Source organism: Pseudopipra pipra, chromosome 6 (genome assembly GCF_036250125.1).
Source record: "Pseudopipra pipra isolate bDixPip1 chromosome 6, bDixPip1.hap1, whole genome shotgun sequence".
NCBI classification, from domain to species: domain Eukaryota; kingdom Metazoa; phylum Chordata; class Aves; order Passeriformes; family Pipridae; genus Pseudopipra; species Pseudopipra pipra.
Window position 1 is genome coordinate 48,038,991 of NC_087554.1, and position 16,102 is coordinate 48,055,092.

A 16,102-nucleotide genomic window follows, 5' to 3' on the forward strand; every position below is an offset into this window, starting at 1 on the left:
TCATAAAATTCAGATATTGGCCAAATGGTCACAAACAAGCAACAAAAAAATCCCAAACTTCTTACATCTAGCCTTGATAGTGATTTATAGTGCCTATGGTTGTAGTATATGCTCACCTTGAAAGAGATCTAGCTTCACATTGTACCTGTATCCAAGTCTTTTTCTTTCTCCCAAGGAGTATATTGCTGAGAACCCATTTTTCATATACAGACATCTATTTCCACATGAACAGGGTATGAAAACCTGGTGTTTAACTTACTAGGTTACCTAAGAGACCAAGTCATTGAACTGTGATTGTTTAAATATTCTATACAAATACTAAGATGTAATACAGCTGCAATAGAAGAGAGGGATAAAAATACCTACTCTACAGTAGCCTGCCTTCTGGTAATTAGATTATGCTCCAACACATAGGATATCTCAGGCCTCTGATTCTCCAGAACCACCACTTCTTTGTGAATTTTTCCTCAGCTAGTTATTGAAAGGTGAAAAAAGCTGATTTACATTTTGTCTGTGCTTTGTCTTTTCTTTCATTCACTGCTGGATATGATGGAATCATGCTTAAAAGGCTACAGTTCACTCATTCTGAAGTCTTCTAGAAGTTCTGTAATTGTGGACACTGGAGTGATCCCCTTCCCACTCGGCCAAGTGAGACCGAACGACAATTTCTGCATAAACATTGTGGCATGCCCTAGATGCAAGAACTAATATCAAAGTTTACTGTCAGGCTCCTGCAGTTAGTGCTGGTGCCTGTCATAGCTTTGCTTCTGTTGTTACTCAATAAGCTGTATAAAGGCATCCTGGGCATGATGTTCCCATCCAAATCCAACAGACGTGTGTCTGGCTTCAAAATCTGTTGTCATGTCAGTCTCTCTTTTAAAATAAAGTCTTTCTGTATTTTAAAAACTGTCAAGACTTGCATAGGAAAAATGTTATCACAATGTAATAATTTTATTTTGTTGTACTTAAAATCCAGATTCCAATGCCTTTAAGGGTGGAAAGGGATTTGGTGATTTTTTTTTTATTCCCCGAAGTATAGTAAACTATTTCTATTATAACTGTCTATTATAAATGAAATGCATTTGAAGTTAAGAGGTAGTAGTGAGCATCTTGAGGTAAAAACTTCAAAACTATAAATCCTCCAACTCCCTGTCTCATTTTACACACACCCCTCCTCAAAAAAACCCAAACAACTAGGACTTTATGGGGAGAGAATATAATACTGGAATACAGATGAATGATATATTCAGGTCTGGCAGCAACCAGTGCAAGGTGCCTTAGAGAAGACTGCCTGAATTCTATTAGTGGGTAACCATGAAATAATCTGGCTATCTGGGACCCTTCTCTTTAATGTCTTTTACTTAGAATGTAGCTTATGTCCAGAAACAGTACAGTGTATATTGCTCAGAAAATTGTCATGTCTAATATTGAATGGTTCTGTTCAGATGGATGTTGCTGTTTTACTTTGTTCTGTGTAAAGAAATCTTCTATTGGAGTTTCATGGGTTGAGTGGAACATTTCAAACATCCACACAAAGTCTGTAAGAGAAAAACAGTGGAGAATAAGGCCTGTACTCAAAACAAGGATGTGTCTGTGGAAAAGGTTCCTGATCAAAGCTCTCCAAGACTTTAAGCATCGAACCATCTTTACTATCTTCACTCTCATAATATGATATTCTAACTGACCCAGAAAAGTCTTACTGATCTGCCTAATTCCTCATTCTCCCAATTTTACAGGGAAAACACGTTTTTCATTTTTAATAAATTATTTTCTATTGCACCTATGTAAACACCTGCATTCCCTTTCAGCTCAACACTCTGCAAAGTTGGTGGCAATGTACTCATTTTCCTTATAAGGCAAGATGACTAATGATACTACTTAGTAAAGTGATAGCAGCAGTAATAAAAAGAACAAAAATATTTCATTGTCTTCTTCTAATGCATCCTTCGTAATAAAAACTACGTAAGCTTTTTAAACTCTGACTAAATTACTAGCAATTTCCTTTTAAGGTGTCTGATGGTACTGTGTATTTCAGTTATTGCTTTCTGATTTCTCGTAGTATAATAGATGCACACCCTTTATCCAAAGGATAAATTTATTGTTTTGAAACAGTCTTTTCTGCATTTTCTGTCCCAGCTTAGGCCTAAAATTAATATTATGGTAGGCATGAAACCATTAGATTCATGCATAAGGGGAAGCAGCAATATACTGATTTATGTAATTTTACAGGTGGCTAGGGAAAGCTGGAACTTGATTTTGATGTTTTTATACTTCTCCTCGTTTGGTTTCTTGATGACAGCTGCCAGTACACTATTTGAGAGAAGACAGAAGCATCCTCCTCTGTGGCTCAGAACAGGGCCTTCAGCGCACTAATCAGCACAGGCTCACAGTGCAGTCTGAGGCCGTTGGGACTTGAACCTGCAAAACGTCCAGTTTAAGAACTGTTCTTTGCATTACAAAGCTGTGTGGCACAGCCATACATTGAGTAGCAGTAGGACATTGTTCCACATATAGAAAAAGGGTGCAGGTGGTCCATTCAGAGGGATTTGAAGGTGTTTATTGCTCCTGGAGAAACCTGCATGTAACCTGCTACAGAACAAATGCTAAGGTAATTTTGTCCTCTTTGGTGTTACCTTGAAGTAGTAAAAAACCAAAATAGGTAGCTTCTCCGCACTGTCAAGAAGTACAGAACTGTGTGCATACATGCACACTGTATAGGTAATTTAGGGGATGAAAGGCTGACACTGTAATGTGAAACACTCCAAGGCACCATAATATTGCTTTTGTAATTGTGTCTGGCACAGGCACTTGCAACTTTGGTGTTCCTGGTCAGCCTGCCATCACTACTTGGTTTCAAGCAAGTTTTCTCAGCTTTGGCTCTTGGTCTAAAAAGTTCTTGGTAAAAATATTTGTAGTTCAGCATTATTTGTTCTGTTCTGCAAAGTCTCCTTCTGTTACTACTCTAACAAGACACATGATTCCAAGTTTTTTCCATGGGTAATGAAATTGGCAGGTGACTAATGTTAAATTGAACAAGAAGAATTTAAACTCATTTGACAATCCTTGGGAAAGACATACTGTGATATGTCTCCCCCAAGCCCCAGCAACTATACAGTCATTGCTTATCCCTTCAGCTTTCCAGTTCTAACACTCAGGAAGAGGGAGTTGTTGGCACTTGTTCATTACAAATTATTCCCATGTTTGCAGTATGTCATAGTTTGCTAGGGGAAAAATGATGAGTGAGAAGTGTGAATGAGCATCATACTGGTTGTTACTCTGGACTTCTTACTCCTCAATGTTACACCTGGGGTTCCCAAACTGTCTTTGCTGTGTGCCATCACAAACAGGAGCTCTGAGGTGTAGGGCAAGCTCTGTGCCACTGTGAAGTGTTCTGCACACTAATAATGTTACCTGCACAGCTCCTTGTGCAGTATAAACTTGGCAATCCAAAACTGTATAGGATACTGTTAGATATTCTCATCTAATTTAAAGATAGTTGGCTAGGTTCCAAACACCTAAGTTTAAGGAATTCAGTTACATAAAATATTAGCTATGTTTTTGAAGCCAGAGGGAGGAACATTAGGTTGAAAATTTATTCCATTTAATCAGTAAGCTGCTGTGGGGCTTTGCAATCATTGATCTGACCTAATCATTCATCTAATTACCATAATCTCTCCTGACATCTGATGCACACATTTTCTTGTATTCGAAGAAAGGTATAAAACAATGGTCTTAGAATTATTTCTGAAATGCAGGTCTGTCCTCTTTCACCAACTGCTACCTTTACTCTCAACAGGACAGAAAGCCTCATGATGCTGTTTGCAGAGAACTTGGGATGAGGGAGCCACAGTCTGATCTCTCCTGATGCTTCTGCCTTCAGCTCCTGGCTGCTTCTGTCACATGGTCTTTGGAAACATCCTATGGCATCTGTAGCACCCATTCCAGAGCATTCCAGTATTAACTCTGACCTCTTCACTGGTGAAAATGTGGAATTATTCCAAGTCTCTTTTCCTGTATTTTGATGGAGAACCATATCTTTGACAGTTTTCAGTCAGTTCTGACTCACCTTTAAGCAGTCCAAGTTGGGCCACATTTCACTAGATTGCTTATGAAAATATTATGAGAAGATGGCATCAAAGCTTTGCAAAGATGTATGGTTTCTACCTCTTCTCCCTTAGCTAGAAGGTCCCCTCCTGTAGAAAGGAATTACACTGCTTTGCCATAATTTGTTACTGACATACTCATGTAGGCATGCTTCATCTCCTTGGAGCCAAGAAACAGGCCTGCTCTTCATTTGTTTTTATAAAGATTTTCTATAAGGACTTAGAGAAAGTTTGGGTTTTTATTTGCAGAGGTAGGACTCTGGTCAGGGCTATTGAACTCTCCCAAAAGTCATATAAAATTGTAGCCTAATGCACCTGAATGAAGACAGAAAAATCATTCAAGGGCCAAGTAATGTAAAACATGTATGCAGCTTTTACATCAGTAGTCATTTGGGCTGTAAAATTTATGTGACTCATAGGACCCAAATCCTGCAATTCAGGCACCCTATTGATTTTTTGTCCTCTATTACAATTATTCTTGAGGATGAAATGCTGTATGTTGCCCTGCGAGCAAAGGAAAACCTCTTGTCCGGATTCTCAAAGCTCTTTGGGGAGGCACAGATGCAAATACCAGTTTGCAAATTTCCCTCACACAGCCCTAACACATCTGTCAGCCTTGTTTAAGAGTTTGATCTGGGTGGGAGTGTTGATCTGCTGGAGGGCAGGAAGGCTCTGCAGAGGGATCTGGACAGGCTGGATTGATGGGCCGAGGCCAGTGGTATGGGATTCAACAAGGCCAAGTGCTGGGCCCTGCACTTGGGTCACAACAACCCCAGGCAACACTACAGGTTGGGGAAGAGTGGCTGGAAACTGCCAGGCAGAGAAGGACCTGTGGGTGCTGTAGCCAGCTGGCTGAACACAACCCAGCAGTGTGTCCAGGTGGCCAAGAAAGCCAATGGCATCCTGGCCTGTGTCAGGAATAGTGCAGCCAGCAGAATCAGGGAAGTCATTCTGCCCCTGTACTTGGTACTGGTGAGGCCATACCTCAAGTACTGTGTCCAGTTCTGGGCCCCTCAATTTCAGAATGAATATTGCTGGAGCAAGTCCAGAGACGGGCACAAAGCTGGTGAAGAGCCTGGAGCACAAGTCTTATGAGGAGTGGTTGATGCATCTGGGGGTGTTCAGCCTGGAGAAGAGGAGGCTCAGGAGTGACTTTGTCACTCTCTACAACTACCTGGAAAGAGGCTGTAGGCAGGTGGGGGGTCAGCCTCTTCTCTCAGCATAGGGACAGAAAGTTTAAACACAGAAGATTTATGCAAGAGAAAAAAGAATTTCACTTTAAGAGGTTTTCTCCACTGGTAAAATAAGGTCTAGGAAAAACCCAGTGTGGGAGAAAATTCTTTCCCTTGAATTTCCCTATCTTTCTGTCTGCTTGTTTTAAGAAGTTAACTTCCCTGTTGCAAGAAGAAATAAAAATTCTCATAGAGATGCCTAAGGTCACTTCTAGGAGAGAAGGAGACCATATGCACAGAAGAGAAGACAGCCTTGAAGTTACACACATGTGAAAGGTGGTGGTATAAAAGTAACAAAACAGGTTTCCTGGGCTGCTCCTTTGCCCACTGCATGATTTAGCAGTGTATTTAGGGTTTCTGACTTTGGAATAAACTTTTTCTTAATACCGTGCCCGTGATTTGTCATCAAGGTTTGCCTGCATGTGTATCAATTCTTACAGCCAGGCAACAAGTAACATGACGAGAGGATGTAGCCTCAAACTGCACCAGGGGAAGTTTAGTTTGGACGTTAGGAGGAATTTCTTCACAGAAAGGATGATTAGACATTGGAATGGGCTGCCCAGAGTGGTGGTGGAGTCACCACCCCTGGAGGTATTTAAGAAGAGACTGGACATGGCACTTAGTGCCATGGTCTAGTTGACAAAGTGGTGTTGGGTCATAGGTTGGACTCAATGACCCCAGAGGTCTTTTCCAACCTAATTGATTCTGCGATTCTGTGAATTGGTGGGGTCAGGAAGCTGTGCAGGAGCAGCCCCAAGTGGGGCTGGCCCCATGTGGGGCTGACCTCCGGTGTAGCCATCACAGTGGACGGTGAGGAGAATAGGAAACGTCAGAAACACCAAGCAGTGCCTCAGGAGTGTCTGACAGTTTTGGTGCTGATGTTCCTGTGTGCTTTATAGCTTAAGTATAGTTTCACAGGATGTAGAAAAATTTCATGGAGACTGCTGTTACAAGCATTCTCCTGAATGGCACTACCTCTTCCCAAATGTGTGGTGTTGTGACATTGTAATGCTCTTAGATCGTTGAATGAAGGTTCTGCAAGCCGTGTGGGTCAGACAGTACTGAAGAAGATTGATGCCTTGGTTGTTGTCCACATGCGCATGGGCTGTGTGTTTGCTGGATCTGTTTTATATGTCCTCAAGGGCTGGATAGTAACAGGACATTCATTTTGAGGATCTAAAGTTTTCATATAGTTGTCTAAAACTAACATTAATTATGCTTTGTGAAGCTTTTGTGAAGACCCTAATTTGGTTTTGCAGTTCTCTTTAATGGTTCTGAGGCTTTCTAAGGACAACTTTAAAAAATACCCTAATTTTGGAAAATATCAGTTATTCATTATCTCTGTTTGTAACTACTAAAACAACTTCTTTGCTCACACACAATGTGTCATAAATCTTGTCTGCTGTTCACCCATTTTACAGCCTAGTGAAATGACTCTACCTCTCAGCAGCATTGTTTAGAGGGAGGCTGTCATCAGGATAATTAGAAAACAACCCCAGGATCTCCCACAACCTACTTGCTAATTATGACCTCTGAGGCTCTAAGGAATGCACCATGCACGCCCCTCCAGGCAGCTCCCAGATGTATAAGAAGCCTCACACATGATTCACAATCTTGATACTATGGATGAAGAAAATGACACGGACACCTCTGCCTCTAGTCCATTCTCACTGACATCATGGGCTATCAGTGGCACTAGAAAGAGTACGTAGCCTCGCTGACATTACCAATAAACATACTTAGGCCCTTTCACAAGGATCAGCTAGTTTAGACATTATCTCTTTGTAAAATCACTGAGACTGGCTGAGACATTTGTGCTGTCAATACAGAGGACCAAACCTCCCAATATCAGCAGCTGGAAGTTGTCAACTGAAAGATGAATCACCCCTTGTAAAATCTGGCCCAGTCTCTCAGGATTTGGGGCTTGTCAGTCTGCTGATTTTTAAACTGGTGATGAGGTGCTCAGATGCCTTGGCAATGGGCAACCTGCCATACAAGCAACTGAAGCAGCTAAACAAATGGTGAGTCGAAGATTCTCAACGAAAATGAAACATAATGGCTTAAATCAAATTTAACATCCAAATACTTCCTGCAAACTGGTGCAATTGAAGTATGACATAGAAACAGGAATTACTTTGTCGGATATGGGATATATCAGGTTCTGAAGCAGTGCAGATTGGATTGTAGGAAGCTAATTAGGTGATGCAGGTAAAAGCTATGTGTGCTTGGCAAGAAGCAAGTCTTCCCCTTCTGAGTAAAGCCTCCACAAACCCTTGTTTAGTACAGGCAATCTGTTCTATAGCAATTTGAAGAAGGGGAAGTCTTGTTCTCAGACAAATACACCAAAATGCCCTACATTGGTGACAGCTTCCTTGGTGGGGCACCACAAAAGCTGTGTTTGCTTTGCCTCTTACTCTCTTTCCTCTCGTCCTCAGAGGTGAAAAAGTCACAGCAGCAGCATTGTGGCTTCTTCTGCTGTGGTCTTTGTGTTGAGACACCAGCAGGGTGATCTGCACTGAAAGGCACAGTGCAGGGAGGGGAAAATGCCTCTATGTGCCTAAGGCTCTGCATCATGGGCAAGTGTCGCAGTCATTTTTGGATCTTAGCTGAGGAAGACCTCTCCTAAAATGTACCACGAGAACAAAATTAAGTCTGATGGTCCAAAAAGTACAGGAACTCCTGTATTGTTCTGTGAGACAGGGAATAGGGGTGGCCTGTGACATGGGGACAGATTTTATATAGTGAAGTGCAGAGAGGGAGGCAGCAGGAGCTGATGGCATGTTTTGGATGGTGTAGCACTGGTGTAGGATGTGAGAGCACCATTTCCTCCTGTGGGTTCAGAAAAGAGGCCACAGTGCAGCAGCTGTGTCCTGTTTGGGCAGGAAACCTACTTGAGGCAAAAAGCAAGTGTACTTGGGCTTGTGAAAAATGGGAAAACAAGGCTTGCTGGCAGCATGTTTGGTAGAGGAAGGGAGACTTTGAGAGCACTGATTATATGCATGTAGCTTTGATCAGGATCATAGGGGAGTTGAGACTCTATCCACTGTTTAAATATAGAATAACTACAGAATGTCCCCAGTGATATAATGACTGTTGAATTGATTCAAACCACTGGGCCTGTCTGGGCAATTATTTGCTGCAATACCAATAACACGGGCTGTTCTTTGGGCAGATATGTTCAATTTTTTTTTTAACAAATACACAATCAGTGACCAGGTCCCATTTTATAAGCCTTAGAATCCTCTTCTCAGGGTCTCTATTTGGGCATATTCGTCACTGAGTACAGATTTTATTGTGACTGACAGAGTAAACCTTCAATTGCAAAAGTAAGTGTTGCCCAACAAGATGTCTCTAATCAAGTCAATACCCTTGGAATTGACATCTTACTTGTGTAGCCAAAACATATTTATCCCATTAACTCTCTCTGTACCTCCGTCTTCCCCAGGCACATGCAGGGGGGAAGCAGAGAGGTGCATGGCCAGCAGCAGTGGGTGGCTGTCTCACCACAAGCACACACTCTGGCTCCTGCAGAGAGTAGTTAGTTGGTTGCCTGTGCAGCAAAGAAAAACAACTGTACTCACTCCCCGATCACTGTTGCTTTTTGCAATGGTTTCCTGTGACTGAGGAATTCTTGACCCTCCACGATCAGAGCAACATTCAGAAGCAAGAATTCCAGCCATCTGTTCAAGAGTGAGCCAAATGCAGTAAACTAATTCAGACAAACACAGAAATGACAACACTCAATACCTGAATATATCACAGCATTTCAATATCTTAAGATCACAGCTGATATTTCCCTTCAGCAATTTACAGCTGCTGTGATTTGTTTGAAAAACAAGAATAATATCATAATTTAATTGCCAATTAATCACCAGAGAGTATGATCGTAATTAATTTTAGTTTTGCTGGCTGACAATGGCCTTTACACCTCCCTTGAAGTATGCTGACTTTTTTAAAAGAATCTACAGCTTGCTATGAGCTGTGAATAGACTTCTAATGAGATTTATGGTGTTATAGGTATAAATTTACAGGTATAAATGCAGATGAGTTTTTATCTTCACTCTGTACAATGAATAAATCAGTGTATGTGTTTTGGCTACATGGTTTTTCATGTTTCTCTTTTGCAAGTTGAGTCCTGTCCTCAGTGAGGGTAAAACAGTATGTTACATGTTTAGTGATTGTATGAGTTCAGATAACCACAGGAGATAAACTCCCCTGTATTAGCTGATGAATATCCCTCTTTACTGAGGAGCTGGGAGAGACTGAAGGAAGTATTCTTGTAATCAGACCTACTGTCATGGTCAGTCTGTAATTGTTAATAGCAGATCCATAGACCATACAATAAAACTTCAAGCAATAAAATACAAATAAAGCAAAGAAAAGTTTTTCTCATACTCTCAGAAGAAAACATTATGTCTGTCCCCTTTGACCCAAAGGAAAGGGAATAGGAGATCTGGTAGTCTGTTCCCAGGTTTGCTCCCATGACATGAGCATGACAGTTATTCCTTCACAGCTAATCTGGTGCAGAGCAGGCAAATTATGAGGGAGTGTACTGGGACATGAACATTCAGCCGTGTGACTTTCCACCCCAGCTGCCCAGCTGGCAAGGTGGTTCGACCCTTGCTGCTGAGGAACCAGTTCTCCAATGCTTCCCCATTGTAAACTCACCTGGTATCTCACTTTGTAGTAACTTGTCCATACTGTAGAAAAGCAATTTGGGGATTTTAATTTGATTATATCATTTTAGTCTACTAACTGCAAAATACTGAATAAGTTCCAAGGTTTACAATTGTTAATAAAACAGTAAGCTAATCTGATGGCATCCTTTGAGTCTTTCAGAGGTTGCCACAGTCAGATGTAGGTTTTGAATGGCATTTGGTAGCTTTTGGCACAGATAAGTCTTCACAGGCTTTGTCCATCCTCAGCACATCTCCTCCACCTGAGATGGGTGTATGGGGTTTGTGTGCCAAGCTTTAGGTAGTGGGGGGCTATCGGGGTGACTTCTCTGAGAAGCTGCTAGAAGCTTCCCCCATGTCTGACAGAGCCAATGCCAGCTAGCTCCGAGATGGACATGATGCTGCCTAAGGCCAAGCACATCAGAGATGGTAGCAATGCCTCTGGGAGAACATATTTAAGAATGAAACAGTTGTTGCTCAGAAGTAATTGTGGCCAGAGAAGAGAGGAGTGAGACAGGGTGGCGTGTGCTGTAAGGGGCAGAGAGGCTGTTTTCATACAGCTGAGATCTTTCAGCTCCTTCCCTGACACACCAATGCATCATTCATTTGCTGAAACACATCCTGAGTCCTGGTGATCTCCTAGCCCATAAGCATAGGCCTAAATGCTCTGTTGAACTGGGATCAAAATGATGACATTTAAATACAAAATGCTTGGTTTTCCTGCTGGTTATTGAAATGACTGAGCCTCAAGCGATAGATGCAACCCAGTGATGGGGAGCCAATCAATAATCATCAGACCTTATGAGAATTCTGTACTGTAAAACTAGTTGAGCAGTTTGCCACCCTGTTAAATGGATAAATTAAAAATATGATTTGTAATTCAGAAAATAATTGGGTTAATTAAATAGTCATGTAAAACCAAAGATTCCTTAAGTAATATGGAACTGAACAGAGACCCATAATTATAACAGAAGAGAGGGGAAAAAGCTGACTAGCAGTTACATTGTCATATATTTTTTCAAAATTTACATGAATGGTACAGTGAAAACATGTACTGAGGAAAGAATGATTGCAGTGGACCATGCTAGATGGCAGTTACATTATTTCCTCCAAAAATTGTCCGCATCATGTGGTTTGATTCCAGGTGTCCAGCTTTTGAAGATGACCAGGGATTAATGTCTATTTTGCATTTAGTTTGGGATGTTTCCTGTCCTACATCAACATCATTACTGATCTGCCCATGTACGTGGCACTAAAAGAAGGCTGTGGTTTTTAATTGGGCTATGAATGGAACTTTGATCTAGGGAGGTAGCAGCATATCCATAATCTGCAGACCATAAACTGAATTTTGCATAACTTTTATGAGAGGCTGTTTTAAGCTGGTTTTACCCTGCCATCTCTTCTATGAGCACAGATTTTTTTTTTAAGTTTTTGGGGGTAGGCAGAAAAAGAGATGTCTGTTTGACATCCAAGGCAAAACAGTGTTAAGAACATGTATTCAAAGTACTACAGATACTGCCACATTTGGAGGGAGGGTACCTGAGAGTCCCGCTCCTCCCAGATCCACTCTATCCCCAACCCAATCAGGTATGCTCCAGGAAGACTTGCAGACAAAACAGCTGGAGCAGTAGCTAAATGCCCCACAGTGCAAGCCACGTGTTCAGCCAAAATTCAGCTCCTTGTGACCCACTTTGAAAACATAACAATGATACTTACTCCAGGCACATCCAGGGCTGTGCAACAACTGTGTTTAGAATTTGGCATCTGAGACCTTCCACTATGGTCTTTTCAGAGAATTTGTGCACATGAATCCTTTTTGAATTTAAGCATTAGTCATGCTAGCAAGTCTTGCCCTGTGAAGAAAGATTCAGAGAAAAACTGGGACCAGAGAGTCAGTGCTGGCTAGATGCTCTTCAGTGGTGATATGGTTTGAAACTGGCTCCCTGCCAAGTCTCCAAACCTTACCAAGTGGGTCCAATGTTACTCCACTGTGAGAGACCGTATGGCCAGACAGTACAAGCAACAATTTATTAACTGACCCCTTTTAAAAATTTTGAAATATTAGGATAAAAGCTGTTTTGCTGGGAAGGTTAATTTTACCAAGGCTTTATTATGATTATAAGGGTTCTGTAGTGATACAACATTGGAAGCAAAGAAAAATCACAAAGCGAGACTTAAGGAGCAAGAGACGTGTGCTTGTTGGGCCATGGTAGCCAGGAAGCCAGTCACTCTGCCTTTAAACAGCACTCCCAGGGCATTTATGTAAATATCAATTCCATGTTCACTTTTGCAATGCACAAAATAACCATAGTTATTGATTAGGCTTACAGCATCTATTGCCTTTGTTCTCTTTCCCATGGGGCTATTACAATGTAAAATGTGTGTGTCTCTCTCCTCGCTCCGCTGGAAGTGTATTTTATTTTAGCAGGAATCACACATTCAGCTCCATTAAACATAATGGCATCAGATTGACATGAATGCTCTTTTTAGTTATCTGAGTGCTTCTGCCCTTAAGCAGGGAAATCATCTCTCTAAAAGCCTCCATTCTCCACATTGTGCCAAAGGATGGCACCACGGGGTAGCAATTGCAATGTTGCTTCACTCTGGGAGAGTGGTTGTGCCCTGCTGATATTAGTTTTGGTGTTGTCTACACTTCCCCAGCTCTGCACCAGTGTGTAAAATTTCCTTCAATGTTTCAGAAGGAGATCTACAAACTTGGTAAAATCATACTTGGTAAAATCCCCAGCTGGCATCATGAGCAACAGTGGCACCTACACCTGCAAGGATTTACTTGTCCTAACTTCTCAGAGTGATTTCTAGAGGTATGAAAAAGAAGTAAGGTCATTCACTGCACTGAATGCTAAAGCACTCACATCTCCCATGGACAAGCAGATGCACTGACATCTTGTACTGCAAAATCCTAGGAGCTGCTCTCCTGTGACATGCTCCTTCCTTCATGCCTCACTCCACACTGAAGGCTTGGAGGTTGCTGCTATGGGAATGAATTACTTCTTCAGCCTGTATCTCTAGTTCCAAGTACCTAGAGGACAGTAGCAGCAGCTGCTGCAAATTCAGGGGTCAGCAAAATGTAAAAGCCCTTGTATTACCGCAGTTGTTCTTTCCATCTTAATGAGAAGAAGACAACCAGCTGCTGCAGGGAGAGTAGTGACTGCCTTGATCTCAGCTAAGGATAAAAGTGTATTCCCTGGGAATACACTCAAGCTGATCTCTGCAGGACTAATATATAAAGCAGAAAGGAAACTGAAAGTTTGGGAAAGCCAGCACTACCATTTTTGTGTTTCATCATTGTCTTGCAGTTCCCTCTGGGTGAGCATTTTTACAGACACTTCTGCTCATGACAGTCTGTCCTGCACACACAGATCACAGCCTTCTACACAGCCCCTGCCAAAAGACCAGCCTCAACTCTCTGGGAAATGGATGCTTGCAGTGTTGGGGAACATGGAGGCTCATACTCATCTGTCCATCATTTTTTTCTACAGACCAGTTCCTCCCTTGACAGACTTCAGATTCTCTGCCGCAGCTCAGGCATGCTTCATGCACTCCAGATGAATCAATAGGAATAACATATTGTGAAGTGCAACAAAGGGCTTCAGAGCATCTTTGACATTCACTTTAACTTTAGTTTTCTCTTTTTGGAAAAGAACCACTGTAGTTTCCAGTTGATCTTTTGAGCAAATTTAGAGCAGAGTGTAACATATGACCACTTGTGCTGGGAGCTTAGGCCTGATAAAATATTATAAATTGGCAGAATGCTAATTAGCAACACAGCCCTGTTCTGTCATTTGTGAATGTTGTTTCTGCCTTTGTCTGAGAAACCAAATCAAATGCAAGTAAACAATCTGGAATTTGCAATCAGAAGTGCTTGGATATGAAGTTGTTTGACAGCTTCAAAACAGAGGCACAAAGATGGCAGCACAGTAACCAAACCATCCACAAAATTTACGGGTATAGAACACTCATTGAAATTCCCCATCCCCAAGTAACAAAAGGAAGAACCTGTAGATGAAAACCCAAACTGAACAGGAGATGAGCTGTCATCAGTTTCTAGATAGATTGATGTGCTGACCCATTAAAGACCCACTGCTGCAGAGACCTGTATAATCCAAGTGCTTATACACCAACACATCTTACATGGCATAAGCTTAGAGTGGATGCTTTGGAGAATTCTATTGTGTCGCTGCCTGGGATCATACAGACTGGGTTTCATGACCCCAACAGCCCCTTCCAGCTTTTTGAAGTTTTTGAAATATGTTATGTGCTTGGTAGTTCTTTTATTCTGATGCACAAGGTAAAGTTTTGCTTGACTCTAGAAGAAGAAGGCTTGAAGATAGAGGCAGCCAAGCCCTGGCTGTGCCTGACTCAGGACAGACAGGAGCTGTAGCTGCCAGCCCAGGAGACAGGAGCACGGTCCTGCTCTGAGCAGACTCTGGGTGTTAAGGGAGCGCATGTTTCACTCACCAGTGCCATCGAGGGAAAGGATTAGATTGTAAAAGGGAGCCACCAGGGTTTGCATGCACCTGCACTCCCAGCTGCAGAAAAGTGTTTAGGCAACCAAGGCAAGTAAATTAATGAGCTTTGCTTAACAAACTGCCCCAAGGGATTTCCTGAAGCAATTTACTTGTTATATGTATAACAGCAAATGTAAAAATTTAGACTAGCTCTTTCTAAGGCATAAAATAGCAAGGAATTTGTAGCAAAGAGGAAATATGACTTGGTAATTAGATAGGAAATGAATAACTGAGCTAAAGGCAGAGTTCAGACAATGAACTGAAACGTGCTTTCAGGAAGATTTTTCTATTAAGGCTAATTGCAACAATAGCTGTTCAATGACATAATCCTGAAGCAGCATTAAATGCTTCTGGTCCCATGCACCTAAGCTTAACTGAAAGAATTTACAGATTTGCAATAGATCTCCATTTTTTTTAGTGAGAAAACTTCTGGTATTTGTATTATTGCTGCTTATGGACTTCCATCAAACCACTTAGTTCTGGCCACTGCTTACTGCAGGAAGACTCTTACAGTCAGCTCTGGTGCAAACTTACTTTCAGAAAGTTGAATCAGCCTAATGACCCAGTTCTGGTTCTGAGTGTTGCATTCATGCTTGGAGAGTGCTGGTTTATTTTCACTTAGCTGTATAGACAAAGGTCTTGGGAACTTTTCTGCTGAACCAGAGATAACATGGAGAGATGGCCAAAAAGACAACAAACAGCTCACATGTTTTCAACAGATATTGTGTTTCAATACAAAAAATACATTAATCTGACAATTACCATGTTCTCACAGCGAGTTTCTACAATAATTAGTTGTTACAAGCCACATGAGAGGAAAGCCTAATCTCTTCTTTTTCTCAACAGTGCACCTACTGTATTAATTCAATGAGCCAGTGCCTTGGTACGGCAAACGGCCCAGCTGCACACGTCAGTCATTGAACAGCATGTGCAGGGAGGTTCCTGACACGCTGTAGGTGATACTGTGTGTGTTTCCATTCCTCCTTATTACTTGTCTGTTCTGGAGGGCTGGCAGCACAAGGGTGATTTTCCCTTTGGGCTGCTTACTACAAGTTTCCAGGGTCCGGATGCTTTCAGTACCTGGTTGTTCCTCTGCAGCTATTCTGGTGAGTTGTCTATTCCCAGTTCATCTGAGGCTGATGCTCCTATCTCACAGTATTTTGCAGCTGGGATGCCTGGCCACCACTTGAGCTGAGGGGAAAGGATTAAGAGACAGAAGGTCATGAAAACTGAACTGCCCATTTGGAATTTTATACCAGGTCACACAAGTAGGGATGAAATCCAGGCTGTCTTCTGCATGTATAGAAATCCTCAGTCACCATGTGAGTATGTTGAGTCATGATGCATGGAGAAGTAGGAAAAAATAAGACCTCCTAGTCCTTCTGACCACTCACATTTCTGTGTGACACTGTCTTTCAGCTGCCAGCAGTGAATGCAGGAGCTCTCCAGTAGCCCTGAGTCACCAGGAAGCCTGGCTAGGATGGGTCTACAGGACATGAAGGGTTGTCAGGATATCTCACTCCAGAACCAAAACTCTCAGGATTGTTTTCCTCTCTTGCATC